Source organism: Leopardus geoffroyi, chromosome B3, assembly GCF_018350155.1.
Source record: "Leopardus geoffroyi isolate Oge1 chromosome B3, O.geoffroyi_Oge1_pat1.0, whole genome shotgun sequence".
NCBI classification, from domain to species: Eukaryota; Metazoa; Chordata; class Mammalia; order Carnivora; family Felidae; genus Leopardus; species Leopardus geoffroyi.
The window spans coordinates 59,535,693-59,557,748 of record NC_059337.1 but is presented as its reverse complement, the minus strand read 5'-3'; the positions used below and the strand labels follow the sequence as shown (position 1 = coordinate 59,557,748).

At 36.9% G+C, this 22,056-nt stretch overlaps 2 protein-coding genes across 12 annotated transcripts in view; one reads left to right on the top strand and one right to left on the bottom strand.

The window, feature by feature from the left end:
- LOC123583643 overlaps positions 1–22,056 on the top strand; it is a 252,374-nt gene that overhangs the window by 87,624 nt on the left and 142,694 nt on the right. The window lies entirely within an intron of this gene.
- Positions 1–22,056, bottom strand: part of FRMD5 (FERM domain containing 5) — a 321,525-nt gene that overhangs the window by 160,503 nt on the left and 138,966 nt on the right. The window lies entirely within an intron of this gene.

Below are 22,056 nucleotides of genomic sequence, written 5' to 3'. Positions count from 1 at the left end.
CTCTCTCTGCCCCTCTCCTGCTCATACTGTCTCTCTCTGTCTCTCAAAAATAAATAAACATTAAAAATATTAATAAAAGGGGCGCCTGGGTGGCTCAGTCGGTTAGGCGGCCGACTTTGGCTCAGGTCATGATCTCGCGGTCCGTGAGTTCGAGCCCCGCGTCAGGCTCTGTGCTGACAGCTCAGAGCCTGGAGCCTGTTTCAGATTCTGTGTCTCCCTCTCTCTGACCCTCCCCCGTTCATGCTCTGTCTCTCTCTGTCTCAAAAATAAATAAACGTTAAAAAAAATTAAAAAAAATATATTAATAAAAAAAAAAGAAGTCACAGCAGGAGAAATCTCAATACAGGTAGGCATTGGTTCATCTTGAGCAAAGAATAAGAGTTGAATTGTTAGAGGAAATCTATGTTGGACAACAATACACAGAAACTCAGGTACTGAGCAGTCTGAAAAGCCTTTCTAGGTGTTTTCTTCATTGTAGAGAGAAGAGATGATCAAGAGAACTTTCCTAACCAAAAGTTTTAGTTATGGGTTTCTATTCAATACCTGAAGAGTCTTAACCACAGCATTGTGAAAAAATATCTTGTTAGAAGAAAGAATACTGATCTAAGTAAATCCTTCAAATACATTAGATGAAGATGTCATCATCCCCAGAAATGACTTTAAATCCTTGGTGCCTCCTTAGGTCAACCAGGGACACTGTGGGTGAATGGGAGATGCTCCCCATTACTAATTAGTTATATACCCTGACTTTCTGGATTCTTCCAACACTTCCAAACTTGGACAAAATTCCACACCAGAGCATGGAATCTGGCTTTCCAACTGGCTGTAAGTGGACAGGATGCAGAACTTAGAACCAGAAGTTAACTCTTCACAGGGTGACCCTTGAATTCCTTCCTCAGGCTATGGTTTCTAGAGAACCCAGGCCAAAACAGCAACAAGGCCAGAAAGAGGTGAAGGAAAGAACACTGGGTCAGTAATGAGACACACTGGTCTTAATCTTGCTGTGACTGGCTCTATTAATTAGCGATTTGATCTGAAATAAGTAATTTTCTGAGATCCATAAAATGGGATAGGAATTGGAGAAAGAAAGCCTAGGCTAAGTGACTGTCAGTAGGTTGCTTCCAGGTCCAACACTTTATAATCCTTAGGAATTATACAACCCAAAGCCTCTAATAACCCATTAGAAGATGGGTCAGTGTGAAAACCATGGAGTTCTATTACATCCCAATTCATTTGACCATGGCAATAGTTTGGATCAGCCCTATGAAATATAACTATAACTGAATCTTGGGCAAAATTCTCTTAGTTCTGAAACAGGGTCATTTGCCTTACCATCAGCATCCAATGATATTTGATGTGTGACAGTATATTTTGCAACTTAACCAAATATCACAAATCCAATAAAACCAGGCCACAGAAGGACTTATGAGAATTATAAGACCACATCTGTTCTGTGGAAAAGTTATAAATATAAGAGTATTTTTAAAAATCAGTAGTATCAAGTGAAAGAAGCCAGTCACAAAAGTCCACATAAGGTATAATTCTATTTATATGAAATGGCCAACACAGGCAAATCTATAAAGACAGAAAGTAATTCATGTTGCCTGGGACAGGGAGTGGGGAAATGGAGAGTGACTACTAATGGGCACAGGGTTTCTTCTGGAGATAATTAGAATGTTCTAGAATTAGATTATGGTGATAGTAGCACAACTCTGAACACACTGAATAACAATGAATTATATACTTTAAACGGGCGAATTGTATGATATGTGAATTACATATCAATAAAGCTGTTAAAAAAGTAAGAGCGCTCTTTTACTGTATGGAATGAACTGGCTCAGAGACCAAAAATATATATGAGGAAAAAAACAAGCTTTTGTCTCTAAGGTCAGAGAACTGTAAAGAATTTTACTTATTTGTACCTTTAAGAAGGTAGTGAATAAAAATTAAAAAAAAAAAGAAGGTACTGAAGAGGACCTACACAATAACTTTAGCTGGTTTCTCTCTGACACTAAATTCCCCCAAGCAGCAAAGAGCCAAGCTCTTTGGGGGCAGACTACAGGAAGAACTCAGGAATTCATGCAACTGGCAGAGGAGTTTCCACATGAGCAAATGCAAGATGACACAAGTAGAGTGACCCTCAACTAGCATCATCACCAACTACAAAAGGGACCTGGATGAGAGAGGGGGTTATTCAACTCAACAGAACATGTTGGGGACAGCTATTATATACAAGGTACTGCTGTTAAGAGCAGAGGTAAAGAGGGGATACAAAAATGACATGAATAGATTCCCACTCCCTCTTGTACTTCCAAGAGCTTCTTCTAATCTGCTAAGAAAGAGAAAACATGCACTGAAAGGCCAGGTGAATAAATGCTATGACACAACCTGCCTGAAAAGGTACTGAAAGGGTTAAAGAAGGCTTCATAGAAGACCTGGCATTTTCTATGAGCCTCAAACATTTGAGAATATCAATCCAATATGCTGCTATTCCCTGGAAAACCAATCAAAAATAATAGTTATTCAAAGAAGATAAGAAATACACTAAATTATTCTACCTTATTTAAAACAAAAAACAAGGTGCCTGGGGAGCTTGGTCAGTTAAGTGTCTGACCCTCAATTTTGGCTCAGGCCCTGACCTTACGTTTCATGACCACATCGGGCTGTGCGCTGACAGCGTGGAGCCTGCTTGCGATTCTCCCACTCTCCCTCCATCTCTCTTTCTCAAAATAAATAAATAAACTTAAAAAAAAATAAAACAAAAACTACTCTTAGTATGAATCACTACACTTCATGAGGAATAGAGTAAGACTTCATTTATAGAGAGACAAGTCTCCCGACAAGTCCTTGGCTTAAAATTCAGATGTGCTTTCTTCTTAAAGTATTTAAGGTTCAGAGTTAGCCCCTGAACATGTGGCTACAAAAACAGCCAAAGTGCTAATGAGCTACAGGCAGATCAGATAGCTCTTTGTAGGAAAAGCTTTCCTCTGATTTGCTGACAATATCTATGAGCACAAAGGAGAAGAAAAAGAAAGCAAAGGGAGAGAGCTGTCAGGCAGCAACAGAGAGTGGAAGGAGAGGCTGGAAACAATGACAGGGTAGGTGCAAGGTTGCAAGTGGCAGACGCTGGTACAGAAGAAAGCCAGTTACAAAAGAGGGAGACAAGACACTCCTTCTACAGCTTAAGCCAACAAAGAATTATCAGCTCATAAACAGGCAGGGGAGAAAGAAATCAAAGAGCACCTAAGGACACATGCATCCACCCAGAAGCCTGCCAAGCAAGGCAGTTCAAGGGATCCTGGGGATAGGGGTTATCCATGGTGCAGAGCTATACAGTGACAAACCAAATCATTCGGCTTTATGCCCAACACCATAAATATTCCCATCACAAAACACTGATGTCCCTAAACATGAACTTGAATCAAGAAAAGCTCAAGTCAAGATAAACAATTTCTGTTTTAAAAGACACGTCTAAGGGGCGCCTGGGTGGCTCAGTTGGTTAAGCAGCCGACTTCAGCTCAGGTCATGATCTCGCGGTCTGTGAGTTCGAGCCCTGCGTCGGGCTCTGTGCTGACAGCTCAGAGCCTGGAGCCTGTTTCAGATTCTGTGTCTCCCTCTCTCTGACCCTCCCCTGTTCATGCTCTGTCTCTCCCTGTCTCAAAAATAAAGAAATAAAAAAAAAAACATAAAAAAAAAAGACACGTCTAAGAAATGTTTTCATTCAAAATTAAAGTCAAAATATTTGGGCCATAAATCATCAAATCCTCAACTATATGACAAACTGATTCTTTTATTCCCCAAACGATTTATTCCCTAATGACCTAGGACAAAAGAAATTTCATTCCATAATGGAGCAAGAAGGCCGCTCAAAGATAGAAATCATAATTCTACGAGGGCAATCTAAAAAAAGACAAGGCAGAAGCCATTTAATTACACGAAAGAATAAAAAGGAAAAAGAAAAGAAGATCCCTGGCATACTTACTCTCTAAATCTGAATCTGAGAAGACTTGGATTAAGGGCCTGTGCTCTACGAAAGGAACTGAAACAGGACCCTATGTGCAAATATTTTACATCCTTTTAAAAATATAAGCTCAGTGAACTGTCCCATGTTTCTATCCTCCACAGTACTTAGACATGTCACGCATGCTGTATAAATTTCCCTGTCATTTAACAATGAAAACTTTCACTATGTACTAACAACTGCTTTTGATTAGCTCAGAAGAGTACAGCAGTAACCTCCTACATTTTTCAATTCTTGACACAAAGATACATCAATGGAGAAATCCTATGTCCTTCCCACCTCTCTACTCCCCGTGATTTATGGATGTGATTTTTATCATTACATTTTCTTTTCTCCTAGTTCTTACAACCCAGACCTGCCAGCTTCTCTCAATATCATAGTTACTTAACCCTGACTCTCTCCCAGTCAAAATCTAGGGGCTGATTTCTGGGACAAATTTCAAGACATTTGGAAGAGACGATGGTTTCATTCTGGGCTTAAAGCAGACAAAATGTAATGTATGATCTCAGAGGCTCAGTTCTAAAAAGTTGTGGGGTAATCCCAGGCTTCACCAAGATAAAAAGTAGCAAAGGGTGCCAATGTTCCCCCATTGTTAGTCTGAGCCTTTGGCTACATTGTTATAATTATCCTTTGAACTTTGCATTAAGACTTCTGGTAAACCATAAAGGTGTGATCATTCATCCTAGCCTGTTATCCATTCCAGTGTACAGGTGACATCAGGGAATTCCATATACTAACATTTGGATCAGAGTATCCACTTTTCAAAGTATATTATCATTCACTGCAATAAAATAAGCTATGATAGGGGCGCCTGGGTGGCCCAGTCGGTTAAACGTCTGACTTTGGCTTAGGTTATGATCTCATGGTTTGTGAGTTCAAGCCCCACGTCAGGCTCTGTGCTGACAGCTTAGAGCCTGGAACCTGCTTCAGATTCTGTGTCTCCCTCCCTCTCTGCTCCTCCCCTGCTTGTTCTCTGTCTCTCAAATAAATGAATGTTGAAAAAAGTTTTTTTAATAAAAAATAAGCTATGATAGGGGTGGGATGCCTTTAACCACTCTGCTTTGAAATTTCAACCTGTGCCATGGTCTTGTCTAGTGGTGAGATGCATTTACATTTCTGATATGTTGCTAAATCTGCAAGATGACTAGCAATCACTTTCAATCATAATTTCCTGATGTAAATAATTAACACCACCCTTTTAAAGACACATCATATAAGGTGCTTGCTGATAAAATGAAATATGCAGGAATACAAGCAGCTAGATGTTGACCAACACCTAGCATCTCCCCAATTCCCTCACTCCCCAGTCCTTGGCCTTCTGTTTTTACAAGCTTGATTTTTTAGATTCTACATATAAGAGAGAATATACAGTATTTGTCTTTCTGTGTTTGACTTATTTCACTTAGCATAATGCCCTCTATATCCACTCATATTGTCGCAAAAGGCAGAATTTCCTTCTTTTTTCATGACTGAATACATGTCTGGTATTATTCCCCAAAGCCATAATTTCCAGTCTAATCATAAGAAAACCATCAGACAAACCCAAATATTGGGCCATCATACAAAATACCTGACCAATATTCTTCAGAACCATCAAGGTTATGAAAATCAAGGAAAGACTGAGCAACTGCCATAGACCAGAAGAAACTAAGGAAACATGGTGCAACATAGAACCCTGAAGCGGACCCTTGAACAGAAAAAGGACATTAGTAGAAAAACAAGGAAAATATGAAAGAAGTCTGATTAAAATAATAGTCAGACCTTTTAAAAACCTTTTTTTAAATAAAAAAACTTTATTTTTTAAAAAGTTACTCTTATTAAAAAAACCCACAACTACACCTGAAAAAATATAATTAAACAATTGCAGCTACACAAGATATGTTTATATAACACTCTGGGAAGCATGCCTTTTCATTTAGATCAAATGAATTCTAAAATACCTTCATTATTTTTCAATATTAAATTATTTTCATTCATTTAAGATCCCAATAGGAATTTAGTAAATTCCAATATTGGAAGTTGTTCTCCAGTGTGCTTTGAAATATCTCAATTTGTGCGAAGAATCATCAGAACACCTAATTTTTTTAATGTTTATTTATTTTTGAGAGAGAAAGACAGAGTTTGAGTGGTGGAAGGGCAGAGAAAGAGAGAGACACAGAATCCAAAGCAGGCTCCAGGCTCTGAGCTGTTAGCACAGAACTCAGCTCAGGGCATGAACCCATGATCCATGAGATCATGACCTGAGCTGAAGTTGGACACTCACCTGACAGCCACCCAGGTGCCCCAAAACACCTAATTTTAATTGGATAAATTTATATTCTATACTAGAATAGAATGAAATTGAAAAGTCCTATGATTTTACAGTATCTGTAAATGAACATTAAATACAATCATAGAGATCACTTATTTATTTTGTCTTGTAAAAATATTTTCAAAAAGGTATTCTGAATGGAGGCAAAAAGACAGTGTTTATGAAAATATTTGGGCTGAAATATTTGCAGGTTTTATTTTTTGAGGTATAATTTATAATATTCACACTTCATTAATGCTGAGTGTATGGTTAAATGAATTTTGACTCACTGTATGCAGTCATATAATAATCACTACAATTGAGATATAGAACATTTCCATCACACCAAAAAGTTCCCTTATATCTTTGCTGTCAATCCCTCCACCTCTCTCCAGCCCTTGGCAACCCCATTGATGTGATATGTTTTCTGTGCCTTTTCCAGAATTTCATATAAATTAAATAGTACAATATATGGTCCTTTGTTTCTGGCTTTTTTCACTTAGCAAAATGCTTTTGCAATTTATCCATACTATTAACTGATCAGAAGGTTTTCCCTTTGTATTGCTGAGTAGTATTCCATTACATGAATGTACCACAGTTCACCTGCCAAAAAACATTCAGGTTATTTCCACGTTGGTGCTATCATGAATAAAGCTGCTATGAACATTTATGTATAAGTCTTTGTGTGGGCATATGTTAAGAGTGGGATTGCAGAGTCATATGCTTAGTGTATGTTTAACTCTATAATGAACAGTCAAACTGTTTTCCAAAGTGGGTGTACCACACTGCATTCCTGCCAGTAATATATGATAATTCTACTTGCTCCAGATTTTCAACAACACTTGATATTATAAATCTTTAATTGTAGTCATTCTGGTGGGTGTATAGTGTTAGGCCATTTTGGTTTTAATTTGCATTTTCCTGATGACTAATGATGTTGAGCATCTTTTCAAGTGATTATTGGCCATTTGTATATTGTCACTAGTGAGGTGTTTAAAGCTTCTGCCTATTCTAAAAACTGAGTTTATCAGTCTTTTAAAAAATTTTCTCTGCCTGTGATTTGTCTTCTCATTTTCTTAGCCATGTCTTTCAAAGGGTAAAAATTCAAATTTTAATTAAGTCCAATTTATCAATTTTTTCTTTTTATGATATGTGCCTTTTGGTTCCTCTCAAAGATTTCTTTGCCTAATACAAAGTCATGAATATTTTCTCCTATATTTTCTTCTAGAAGTTTTAGCTCTTACATTTAGGTCTATGATCCATTTTGAACTAATTTTTGTATAAGGAGTCTGATAATGATCATGGTTACATTTATTGCACTTGGATATGCAATTGTTCCTTTGTACATTTGTTAAAAGATGATTGTATGTGTGGGCCCATTTGTGGGCTCTCTATTCTGTTCCAAGGATGCACATTATCTATCCTTAAGCCTAAACTATATCATCTTGATTAACTGTAGCTTTATGTCAACTCTTAAAATCAAATAGCATAAGACCTCCACCTCTGTTGTTCTTTTTCCAAATTGGTTTGGCTATTCTAGATTCACTGAATTTCCATGTGATTTTTAGCATCAGTTTGTAGGTGTCAGTTTCTTTTTTAAAAAGTCATCTGGGAGGCAAGAATATGCAATGAGAGAAAGTCTCTTCAACAATAGTGTTGGGAAAACTGGACAGCTACATGCAAAAGAGTGAAACTGGACCACTTTCTTACACCATACACAAAAATAAACTCAAAATGGACTAAGGACCTAAATGTGGGACCTGGAACTATAAAAATCCTTGAAGAGAGCACAAGCAGTAATTTCTGTGACATCGTCCATAACAACATCTTTCTAGACAGTCTCCCGAGGCAAGGGAAACAAAAGCAAAAATAAACTTTTGGGACTGCTTCAAAATAAAAAGCTTCTGCACAGCAAAGGGAAAAACCAACAAAACTAAAAGACAACCTACAGAATGAGAGAAGATATTCGCCAATGACATGTCCAATAAAGGGTTAGTATCCAAAATATATAAAGAACTTATACAACTCAATACCAAAAACCAAATAATCCAATTTAAAAATGGGCAGAAGAAATGAACAGACATTTCTCCAAAGAAGACATCAAGGTGGCCAACAGAAACATACAGATGCTCAACATCACTCGTTACCAGGGAAATGAAAATTAGAACCACAATGAGATATCACCTTGCACCTGTCAGAACTGTTAAAATCAAAAACACAAGAAACAACAGGCGTTGGTGAGGATGTGGAAACAAAGGAATCCTCATACACTGTTGGTGGAAATGCAAACTGGTGCAGCCACTGTGGAAGACAGTATAGAGGTTCCTCAAAAAATTAAAAATAGAACTACCATATGATCCAGTAATTAATTACACTACTGGGTATTTAACCAAAGAATACAGAAACAGTAATTCAAGTAGATACATTCATCTTTATGTTTACTGCAGCATTATTTACAATAGCCAAATTATGGAAGCAGCCCAGTGACCTCGATAGATGAATGGATAAAGATGTGGTTTATATATATACAATGGAATATTATTCAGCCATAAAAAACCCAAAATCTTGCCATTTGCAACAACACGGATGGATCTAAAGAGTATAATGCTAAGCAAAATAAACCAGTCACACAAAGACAAATACCATATGATTTAACTCATATGTGGAATTTAAGAAACAAAACAAATGAAGAAAAGAGAGTAACAAAATGACTATCAGAGGGGAAGTGGGTGAGGGGATGGGTGAAGTAGGTGAAAAGGATTAAAAGTATACTTGTCTTGATGAGCACTGAGAAATATATAGAATTACTGAATCACTATATTGTACACATAAAACAAATATAACACTTTTTTTAATCTTAAATTTTTTTTTAATCTAAAAAAAGTCATCTGGGAAGAGTTTGTACAGAACTATAAAATTTATCAATATTTCTATCTAGGACTAGAGTTTTCTTTTTGGTTTCAAGGTTTTTAACTATCAGTTAAATTTCTTTAAAAGCATAGGGCTACTCTAGTAGCCTGTTTCTCCCTGTTGAGCTTTGGTTGTGTCTTTCAAACTGTGTCACTTCATCTAAGTTGTCAAACTTATTGGCATTTACTTATACATATACTTATATATTTTAATGTGAAAGCAAAATTTAAAATATTCTCCATTTAATACAATCTGTTCTGAGTTTATCAAGTACTTCAGCACCTTAGCGGAAGTATTTTTTTCAATTAATAATACTGTGGTTTAAATACAAGAGTCAATAATGTCACATTTATGAGCCATAAAATGCAACTATGAAGATGATCATGAGCAACTTTGTAAAAATGCTAAAAATAATAAGTTCATTTTGAAATATATTCTTCAGAAAAATACCAGTGAAATGATAATAGATACTGATGCAGTTAAGAAAAAGATTATCCAATATGTCATTTTCAAATATGTTCTCCCATTCTGTCGGTTGTCTTTTAGTTTTGTTGATTGTTTTCTTTGCTGTTTAGAAGCTTTTTATCTTGATGAAGTCTCAATAGTTCATTTTTGCTTTCATTTCCCTCGCCTACAGAGACATGTCTAGTAAGAAGTTGCTGCAGCTGAGGTCAAAGAGGTTGCTGCCTGTTTTCTCCTGTAGGATTTTTGATGCTTTTCTGTCTCACATTTAGGTCTTTCATCCATTTTTAATTTACTTTTGTGTATGGTGCAAGAAAGTGGTCCAGTTTCATTCTTCTTCATGTTGCTGTCCAGTTCTCCCAGCACCATTTGCTAAAGGTACTGTCTCTTTTCCACTGGATACTCTTTCCTGCTTTGTTGAAGATTAGTTGGCCATATCTTTATGGGTCCATTTCTAGGTTCTCTATTCTATTCCATTGATCTATGTATCTGTTTTGGGGCCAATGCCATAATGTCTTTATGGTAACAGCTTTGTAATACAGATTAAAGTCCATGATTGTGATGTCTCCAGCTTTGGTTTTCTTTTTCAATATTGCTTTGGCTATTTGGAAGATACATGCATACTACATATTGGATAAAAGTTTAGTATCATCTAGTGAAGAAATGGGAAAAAGACATGAACAGACCCTTTTCCAAAGAAGACATCCAGATGGCCAACAGACACATGAAAAGATGCTCTACATCACCCATCGTTAAGTAAATGTAAATCAAAACTACAATAAGATATCACTTCACCAGTCAGCATGGCTAAAATAAACAACATAAGAAACAAAAGGTATTGGCAAGAATGTGCAGAAAAAGGAACCCTCTTGCACTGTTGGTGAGAATGTAAACTGGTCTAGCCACTCTGGAAAACAGTGTGGAGATTCTTCAAAAAATTAAAAATAGACCTACCCTATGACCCAGAAATAGCACTGCTTGGAATTTATCCAAGGGATACAGGAGTACTGATGCATAGGGGCACTTGTACCCCAATGTTCATAGCAGCACTCTCAACAATAGCCAAATTATGGAAAGAGCCTAAATGTCCATCAACTGATGAATGGATAAAGAAATTGTGGTTTATATACACAATGGAATACTACGTGGCAATGAGAAAAAATGAAATATGGCCTTTTGTAGCAACGTGGATGGAACTGGAGAGTGTGATGCTAAGTGAAATAAGCCATACAGAGAAAGACAGATACCATATGGTTTCACTCTTAGGTGGATCCTGAGAAACTTAAGAGAAACCCATGGGGGACAGGAAGAAAAAAAAAAAAAAGGAGGTTAGAGTGGGAGAGAGCCAAAGCATAAGAGACTGTTAAAAACTGAGAACAAACTGAGGGTTGATGGGGGGTGGGAGGGAGGGGAGGGTGGGTGATAGGTATTGAGGAGGGCACCTTTTGGGATGAGCACTGGGTGTTGTATGGAAACCAATCTGACAATAAATTTCATATATTAAAAAAATAATAAAATAAAATTAAAAATAAAATTAAAAAAAAAAAGAAGATGTGGTGTGTACACACACACACACACACACACACACACACACACACACAGTGGAATACTACTCAGCAATGAAAAAGAATGAAATCTTGCCATTTGCAACAAAATGGATGGAAATGAAGGGTATGATGCTAAGCGAAATAAGTCAGAGAAAGATATATTATTTCACTTACATGTGGAATTTGAGAAACTTAAAAGATTAACATAGGGGAAGGGAAGGAAAAAAATAAGTTAAAAACAGGGAGGCAAACCAAAAGAGACCCTTAAAGACAGAGAACAAACTGGGGGTGGGGGTGGGGTTAAATGGGTGATAGGCATTAAGGAGGGCAATTTTTGGGATGAGCACTGGGTGTCATATGTAAGACAGGAATCACTGGGTTCTACTCCTGAAGCCAAGACTACACTGTATGTTAACTTGAAAATAAATTAAAAAAAGAAAAAAGAAAAAATTAAATTATGTGATTATGCCAAGAATAATTACTTTGTTACTTTTGAATGTGCAGATAATCAATATAAAGTTTATATAAAACATTGCTTTAATGTGTTTTAGAAAAAAATATTTTTGGGAAATAGGTTTTGAACAAGCTATTTTATAGTCCACCAACATAATTAAACCATTTTTCAGTCAAGAAATAAATATATTGAAAATTATGTAATTTTAATTATCTTAAGAATCCTATTTCATAGAGCGCCTAAGTGGCTCAGTTGGTTAAACACATGACTCTCGATTTAGGCTCAGACCATGATATCATGGTACATGAGTTTGAGTCCCCTGTTGGACTCTGTGCTGCTGGTACACAGCCTATTTGAGGTTCTCTCCCTAGCCCTCACTCTCTGGCCCTCCCCTGCTCACTCTCTCTCTCTCTCTCTCTCTCTCTCTCTCAAAATAAATAAATAAACTAAAAAAAAAAAAAAAGAAAAGAAAAAAGAATCCTCTTTCATTTTCAAAAGTGAATTAGGATGATAAATTATCTTATCAAGTTAGGTATAACCCAGTGCCTCAGATCAGTATTATGATGACTTCCTAAGATTTTCCTACGATTTTACTGATCTTAAAAGTAATCTTCAATAATTCTGAATAAAACTAATGCAGAAACAGGAATGGTCTTTGTCATATGATGGAAGAAGGATTTCTAATAAGCAGGATATGTTTGAATTGAGAACAAACTGAGGGTTGATGGGGGGTGGGAGGGAGGAGAGGGTGGGTGATGGGTATTGAGGAGGGCACCTTTTGGGATGAGCACTGGGTGTTGTATGGAAACCAATTTGACAATAAATTTCATATAATAAAAATTCAATATCCTAAAAAAAAAAAAAGAAAGAAAGAAATTACACAAATTAAAAAAAAAATGAATTGTTTGATAAATGGATAACAGGATTTTCTTCTGGAAACACACACATATACAAAATTATATGTATTATAATCAGATCCCTACCTTACATTTGACTCCCAAATAAACACCAAATAGAAGACCCAAAATCAAGGTGTAAAACTTTAAAACCAGAAGAAGAAAATCTTTTAAAATTTAATTTAATTTAATATTATTTTATTTTATTTTTATTTTAGAGAGAAAGACAGTGTGAGTGAGGGAGAGGGGCAGAGAGACAGAATCTTATGCAGGTTCCACACTCAGTGCAGAGCCTGATATGGGGCTCGATCCCTGGACACTGGAATCATGACCTGAAGTGAAATTAAGAGTTGGACGCTCAACCGACTGAGCCACCCAGGTGCCTCCCTTGTGGCACTTTTTAAATTAAAAACCACTGACCTGGGAGTGCCTGGGTAGCTCAGTTGGTTGAGCATCTGGCTCTTGATTTTGGCTCAGGTCATTATCTCATGGTTCATGGTATTGAGCCCTGTGTTAGGCTCTGCACTCAGAGCACAGAGCCTGCTTGGGATTCTCTCTCTCCCTCACTCTCTGCCCCTCCCCTGCATGCGTTCTCTCTCAAAATAAATAAATAAACTTAGAAAAAGAAAAGTTGGGCACCCAACTGACTGAGCCACCCAGGTGCCTGCCCCCCTTTTTTATTTAGAAGAATATCTTTACTCAGCATGGATTCCTTAATAGATTTCTCAAATAGGCGTATTTTAAAAGACTGATAAAGTTGATTGCAATGAAATTATAAATTTTTTACAACCAAATATATCAAAAACAAAGTTTAAAAGATAAATAACAGATTGGGAAAAATTATTTGCAATATATATTACAAAGAATATCCAAACTTTGTGATGAACCACCAAAAATAAGCAGGGAAATAGTTATTCATGGAAGATGAAACTCCTGTGGCCAATGAACATGAAAAGATGATCAACCTCATTAGTAATTAGCAAATTATAAATTAAACCCACCAGACAGGCAGACATTTTAAAAGTTTGACAATTTTAAGTGAGGCAGTAGAGATAAAGGGAATGGCTATACATTCTTGGTGGAAGTATAACTAGTATAATCATTTTGAAGAGTTACAGCTATATCTAGTAAAGCTGCAAATGACCACATCCTATGACCTAGTAATTTCAAATCTAGGTACAGAATTACAAAGCAGCACTGTTGACAGAAACGTAAAACAAACCACATATGTAATTTTAAATGTTTTAGTTGCCAAGTTCAAGTAAAACAAATGGGGAAAATTAATTTTAATAATATATTTTATTTAATCTAATACAGTCACAATAATTTCAACATGTGATTAATAATGTATAATATAAAAGTATAGATATTTTATATTACTTTTTCACACTAAATCCAGTATGCATTTTATACTTAGAGCACTTCTCAATTTGGACAGACCTCATTTCAAGGACTCAGTAGCCATGTGTGTGACTAGTGGCTATTGTACTGGATAGCAAAGAACTAGAGCCTTGTTAATCAAAGCATCAGTACTACCTAGATATTTATTAGAAACACAGAGTCTCAGGCCACATGCCAGACCTGCAGAATAGAAACCTGTAGTTTAACAAGATCACCAGGTGATTCATATAAATATTTTTAAAATTTTCTTTTTCAATGTTTATTTTTGAGACAGAGACAGAGCATGAGTGGGGTTGGGGGGGGGGTGCAGAGAGAGGGAGACACAGAATCTGAAGTAGGCTCCAGGCTCTGAGGTGTCAGCACAGAGCCCGACGTGGGACTCAAACTCGTCAACTGTGAGATTGTGACCCGAGCTGAAGCCAGACACTCAACCGACTGGGCCGCCCAGGAGCCCCAAATATTAAAAAGTCTGAGAGACAATGTCCTAGGGCAGAATTTCTCAGCAGGTTTGATGTGGCAAGATACTACAGTTATACCAAAAAAAAAAAAAAAAAAAGAGTCCTTCAGCCCTTAGGGATGGCAGTTGGTCTGAGCTAGCCAGAAGACCCTACCATTTACTTCTAAACTATTTACCACAGAATTCCATGCAAAAATCCATTTCTGTCTGTCATGACAGAAAAAAAAATTTGAGAAGCCCTGCTGGAGAAAACCTCTCACAAAATACACAGTGAGACATGTACAGGGGTGACCAATGAAGAACAACCTATAAGAAAAAAAAATATGGAAACAACACAAACATCCATCAGTAGAAGGTGAGATAACTTGTGATAAATTTCTTTTTTTTTAAATGTTTATTTATTTTTTTTTTTAATTTTTTTTTTCAACGTTTATTTATTTTTGGGACAGAGAGAGACAGAGCATGAACGGGGGAGGGGCAGAGAGAGAGGGAGACACAGAATCGGAAACAGGCTCCAGGCTCTGAGCCATCAGCCCAGAGCCCGACGCGGGGCTCGAACTCACGGACCGCGAGATCGTGACCTGGCTGAAGTTGGACGCTTAACCGACTGCGCCACCCAGGCGCCCCAAATGTTTATTTATTTTTGAGAGAGAGACAGAGCACAAGTCCGGGAGGGGGAGAGAGAGAGGGAGACACAGAATGTGAAGCAGGCTCCAGGTTCTGAGCTGTAAGCATAGAGCCTGACACAAAGTCAGACACTTAACCGACTGAGCCACTCAGGCACCCCAACTGTGATATATTTCTATTATGGAATGTAACATGGTAGTAAAATGTTTTACTAGATCTAAAAATACTGACATGGCTAGATATTGATGACAGTTGGTGGCTTTAGGGAGGAAAAGAAAGGAATAGAACTGGGAAGAACACATAGGAGACATCAATTATTATGATTCTAATTTTTAAAATTTTCTAAAATATGAAAAAAATGTTTACATTTCTTCATTTTGGGTGACTGGGTGTATGGGACTGCCTTATTATCTTTGCACTTTTGTACTTGGGAAGAGGTTTTGCAAGAAAAACCCAATCTAACCAAAATAGGAATAAATGTACATATAATTTCAAATGAAAAAATATACAGAATAAAAAGTCCTACTTTACTGCTTCCCTCAATCTCAGGTTTTTCCCCCAGAGTTAACCATAGTTGACAGCTTGGTGTACATCATTCCAATCAAGTTTATATCAATTTCCAAATATGTAATTTCTATATATTCATAGGCTCTTAAGAGAGAATAATGAACATGTGTCTAGGGCTTGCTCTTTTTACTTAACAACATATCATAGACATCTTTCCTTGTCAGAACATATTTATCTAGCTCATTATTTTCAATAGCTACATAGTATTCCCTTGTGTTGATACTCATAATGTGTTTAAAAGTAGCATTAAGGGGGACCTGGGTGGCTCAGTCTGTTAAACTTCTGACTCTTGATTCTGGCTCAAGTCATGATCTCACTGTCCTGAGACACAGCCCTGTGTTGGTTTCATGCTGGGTATGGAGCCTGCTTAAGATTCTCTCTCTCCATCTGCCCCTCCCCACCTCTGTCTCAAAAAAAAAAAAAAAAAAAAAAAAAAAGGCGGGGCGGGGGAAGCGGGGAGAAGGAAAAAAGTGCAAGTAGCATTAGAAAACTGGAGTACTTTTACCTGAAGATAAAACAAAGTTTCCTTCAAAACTTTAAAATTATATTTATTTTTCTCATTTAATAAATTTAGTGATGATATAAAGAAAATTGGAACATTGCCTCTATCTCTCCCTTTAGATGGACATAAGTAGAGAAACTACTTTATAGAAATAAAAATTTAAAAACACCTACTGAAGTATCAGAAAGCACTTCCACTGCCTTCTATTTCAAACACAACTTTTAGAAACAGAAAAAACTACTTTAGATATCCAAATAACAGCTCTCTTTTTTTTTTTTTTTAATTTTTTTTTTCCAATGTTTATTTATTTTTTTGGGACAGAGAGAGACAGAGCATGAACGGGGGAGGGGCAGAGAGAGGGGGAGACACAGAATCGGAAACAGGCTCCAGGCTCTGAGCCATCAGCCCAGAGCCCGATGCGGGGCTCGAACTCACGGGCCGCGAGATCGTGACCTGGCTGAAGTCGGACGCTTAACCGACTGCGCCACCCAGGCGCCCCGTAACAGCTCTCTTTTAAGCCCAATAATTTAAAGATCACTGGATAATGAAAATTATGTAATGCCTCTTAACCAAGATGCTCTGGAAATTATTTTTTATTCTCACACCGCTATCATTAATGGACACCAGCTGTGGGCTCATAGTATCCTGGGTACATTACAGATTAAAAACATAGACAGGATGTCACTGCAAATATGCCATGTACACAGCTTGGTTCTAATCAGCATCATAATGAATACATATTTATTGAAGAAGATGGTGTAGTTAGGAGCCTAGACCCCGGAGTCGGACTGCCTGGGTTCCAATCTTGGCTCAGTCACTTATGTAATACAATGACCTTGAGAAAATAGTGAAGCCTCATTTTCTCCTCTGAAAAGCGAAGAAAATATCTCACAAGCCTGCTTTGAGAATTAAAAGAAATGATGAACATGCAGTATTGAGGAAAGTGTCTAGCCCTTCCTAAGCGCTCAAGAGATAATAGGGATTGTCATTATTAGCACTACTGAATAATTACAATACTAAAGGAGTTCTGTTAGGACTAGATTGTACAAAAATGTGGAACAGTTTCCCAGTTTTCAATAGCTTACAGTTTAGAAATCAATTTGAATATCCCAAAATGGAAAGATAAAAGTAAAGAAGAATATCACATTCCTATTGAGACTAAAAATTAAAACAAAATCACTTCTCAGTCACCTTACCCAAACATGTAAATGTTTAATCAGTTTACCTTATCTAAATACCTAATAGAGATAATAACACTATGCATATAATGGAGGTATGAATACAATCTAGTATATAGGTTAACCTAATAAAGCTTTCTAATATAAATATGAGATTGGGCTTATCTTTGATGACATATTATTTGATCATGATATTGATCTCATGACCCACAAATCCATTAAGAGTGGCTTCAAGAGGCAGCTAAGAGACCATCACTGCCCATCAACTAGTAGCATATAAGTTGACCCATATTTTGTAGGAAATATTTTTAAATTTAAAGGCCAACTTATATGCAGTACTTTACAGTTCACAAAGTTCCTACAACTTGCTACTTCCTTTTCTCCAAAATTGGGAGATGAACATGACATCCTTCATAACAATTTTAGGGCCTTCATTCAGTACAGATGATACAATTTGTCACATAAGGTGACTCTACATAATTTTACTCAACTAGTTCTACTTTTTTTTTTTTTTACCCTTAGTGTTTTGAAAATAAAGAATACAATCTGCAGTGCACAGATTAGTTTTAAAAGCCAAAAGTGACATTCAGAAAAAATGAAGTTTTGAGCTTGTGTTCCGATTCACTGTAAAACTAAAGTATAAATTACTTATTCAGCTTCACCAATCTCTGTATACTTCATGTTTTCTGCTTTATCTTTTCCAGATTTTTCTCCAGGGATATGTGTGCCCAGGTTCTTGTTTTGAAATCAAATCAAGTTAGAGATACTTACTCAGTACCTACTAGATATAAAGCCCTGTCTAGTTGCTGGAGAGGGTCCAGAGATGGACAAGCTACTAGTCTCTGCCTTCAAAGAGCTTACAATCTACTTTGGAAAGCTGTAATACAAATACAGCATAATAAGGTCCACATAGCAGTTTGCAATGTGATAGGCATTTAAAGATTGGAGAGTGCCATAAACTTCAACTCATTTGAGCAAAGACAGAATTTTCATAGGAAAAGACAAAGGAAGACAGGCATTCTGGAAGAGCAGGCACCAGGCAGGACTGGGGAGCAGTGTTCAGGGATGAGTGGGTTGTCCAGACCTGTCACGGTTGAGAAAACATGTTACAAAGAACTTTGAATATTAGGCTAGGGAGTCTTATAGATAACTCAGTATTAAATGACTCATCATAAGTTTTGGGGCCAGAGAGTTAGATGGTAAGAACTTCATTTTGAGAAGATTTACTCATGAAAAGTGTATATGATGAGTCAAAGTGGGAGACCAGGGACACAGAGATCACTGACAAAATTACTGCAATATTTTAGATGAGGTGAAACAGCTCTCTCAAGATTGAAAGTAAGGGAAAAAGTCAAAGAGGTTGGTAGGTAAAGGAAAACTAAAACTAGGGAAAGTTTCTGCCCCTAATATTTTTCTTTAAAGAGGAAACAGAGACCTGAGATTGTATGAGGGTAGAAAAAGAAAAGCAGAGGAGAGATTACTGATACTTGGAGGGAAAGAGAGGCCAACCACTGAATCAAAGTCCTAGAGGAGAGAATGGAATGGCCCAGGTGGAGGTACTCATCTTAAAAAACCAAAACAAAACGTTTGTACTTCAAATGGGGTGACAGGAGGAAGAATGAAGATACATAGACACTTCGATAGTTGAGGAATTTATGGCAAATAATCTCAGCCTTCTCAGAAAGTAGGAAGAAGTTCATCTCTGCGTAAAGGAACTAGGAAGAGAGTGGGTGCTTGCTGTGAGCGCAGGGCATTTAGAAAATACTGAAGAGTAAAAAAGTACTGATTTAAAAGCTGCTAAGATACCTAATGCAAAGGAAAAATAGTTAGAATGGTCTTATTCAAAATTAATGTTTGTGCTTCAAAGGACACCATTACGAAAGTCATAATATAATCCACAGAACAAGAGAAAATATTTGCAAATCATCTATCTGATAGATGGTCTAACATCCTGAATATATAAATGAAAATACAAATAATCCAATTTAAAAATGGGCAAAGGATTGGAATTAGATATTTCTCCAAACAAACACAAATAGACAATACACACATGTAAAAATGCTCAACATCATTAGTCACTAGGGAAATGAAAATCAAAACCACAATTTCAGACCACCTCACATCCATTAAAATGATAATAATCAAGAACAAGGGGTCATAATTAAAAATAACAAGAGGTGGTGAGGGTGTGAAGGAATTCAAACTCTCATACTGCTGATGGAAATGTAAAACAGTTTGATAGTTCCTCAAACAGTTAAACACAGAGTTACCATATGATCCAGCACTTTCATTTCTAGGTATAACTCAGTGAAAACATATATCTGCACAAAAACTTGAACATAATGTTCACAGCATCATTATTCATAATAGTCAAAAAGTAGAAACGATTTAAGTAGCCACCAAATGATGAATGGATTAAAAAACGTGGGATATTGGGGCGCCTGGGTGGCGCAGTCGGTTAAGCGTCCGACTTCAGCCAGGTCACGATCTCGCGGTCCGTGAGTTCGAGCCCCACGTCAGGCTCTGGGCTGATGGCTCAGAGCCTGGAGCCTGTTTCCGATTCTGTGTCTCCCTCTCTCTCTGCCCCTCCCCCGTTCATGCTCTGTCTCTCTCTGTCCCAAAAATAAATAAACGTTGAAAAAAAATTAAAAAAAAAAAAAACGTGGGATATTGATACAATGGAATATTATTCAGCCATAAAAATGAAGCACTGATATATGCTACAACATGGATGAATCTTACAAACATTATGCTAATTAAAAGTAGCTGGACAGAAAAGGCTACACATTCCATGATTCCATTTATATGAAATGTCCAGAACAGGCAAATCTACAGAGACAGAAAGTAGGTTAGGGTTTCCAGGGACTGGGGGTATGGGACAATAGGGAAATCTGGAGTGATTGCTAACGGGTACAAGATTTCTTTTCTGCTGTGATGAAAATTTTATGGAATTACACAGTGTATAATTTGGTGAATATGCGAAAAATCACTGAACTGTACACTTTAAATAAATTAATTTTATGACATGTGAAATATATATAAAGATTTCTAGGCAGCAGTGAGTTCAGATTACCTGTATTTTGTTCTACACCTATTTAGGATGGAATCATGGCTTTCTCAGGCTACAAGAAGTCTCACACAAGTCAGATTATAGGAGTTTCCTAGAGCAGAGTACTGGCAAGACATGAATGACAGAAAGTGAAAGGAATGAACAGCACATTGTTGGCCTATAAAGGCCCAGGCTCTTTCAAAACCTAACAGTAAAAAACAAATGCACAAATATGAACAGACATTTCACCAAAGAGGATACACAGGTGGCATTTAAGCACATAAAAGGACATTCAACATCATGAGCCATTAGGGAAATGTAAATTAAAACCACAGTGAGGTATCACTACACATCTCTCAAAAGAACTAACACAGAAAATAACAACACTAAATGCTGGCAATGATGCAAAAAAACTGGATTATTTATACATTGTTGATGAGAATGTAAAATGGTATCAACACTCTGGAAAACAGGCAGTTTCTTATAAAACTACACACAACCCTACCATACAACCTACCAATTGTACTTCTGGGCATTTACCCCAGAAAAATGAAAACCTATGTTCACACAAAAACCTTTACACAAATGTTTACAAAGCTTTATTTGTAGCAACCGGAAACTGAAAACAGCCCAGATATCCTTTAACAGGTAGTGGTTAAACAAGTTGTATTATACCATGGAATATTACTGGGCAATAAGAAAACTATTGGTACATACAACAACCTGGATGAACATCCAAGGAATTACACTGAGTGAAAAACACCAATAACCAAAAGGTTACATAGGGTGTGATTCCATTTGTAGGAGGTTCTTAAAATGGCAAAAGTTATAAAAGTAGAGAATGGATTAGTGGTTGCCAGGGAAGAGAGACAGAGAATAGGAAAGAAGAAGGTGGTTATAAAAGAGCAAGAAGATGGATCCTTATGGTGATGGAGAGGTGCTTATCTTGAACGTATTAATGTCAATACCCAGTTGAGATATTGCACTATACTTTTGCAAGATGTTATTATTGGGGAAACTGGGTAAAGGGTACATTGGATCTCTGTATTATATCTTACAACTGCATGTGAATCTACAATTATCTTAAAATAAAGTTTAATTAAAAAATAGTTCAGGTCGGGCTGAAGGCAAACCAACCCAAAATGTGACATGCAGCTTTCACATCTATAATATGACGAATATAATGCCTACTAAGGGGAACTAAAAAAATATATATGTAAAGTGAGTAGCTTCTGAAACACAGGTTTCTTAAGGATAAATGGTAGTTTAATGTACCATCTACCATTACTGAAATGGCTCAGCAACTGCAAACGGCTGGCAATGTCCAGAGGATTTATTATCAAGGACTCCATATTCGTTAAGTCCTTGAAAGGCATATTCATGATACCTAAAACCCAAAAAAAAACCAGACCTCCCCTCATAGTGCAAACTGGGTCCTCTCACTGAGAGACTTCTTCTGTTCAAGAATACTAGAAGTCATAAAAGAATGGATCTAAATAGATCTAATATTTACATGAGTCAGAGATCTGCATGTAAGCATCAGCTGTGGCACAGAAGTTTGCAAAACTGGTTCTGGAGTCAGACTGCCTGGATTTGAATCTCACCTCATCCATTACTAACCATGTGACCTCAGTCAAAACAAGGGGTTCTCTGGGCCTCAGCTTCCTCATGTATTATAAGAATCAAAGAGATAAT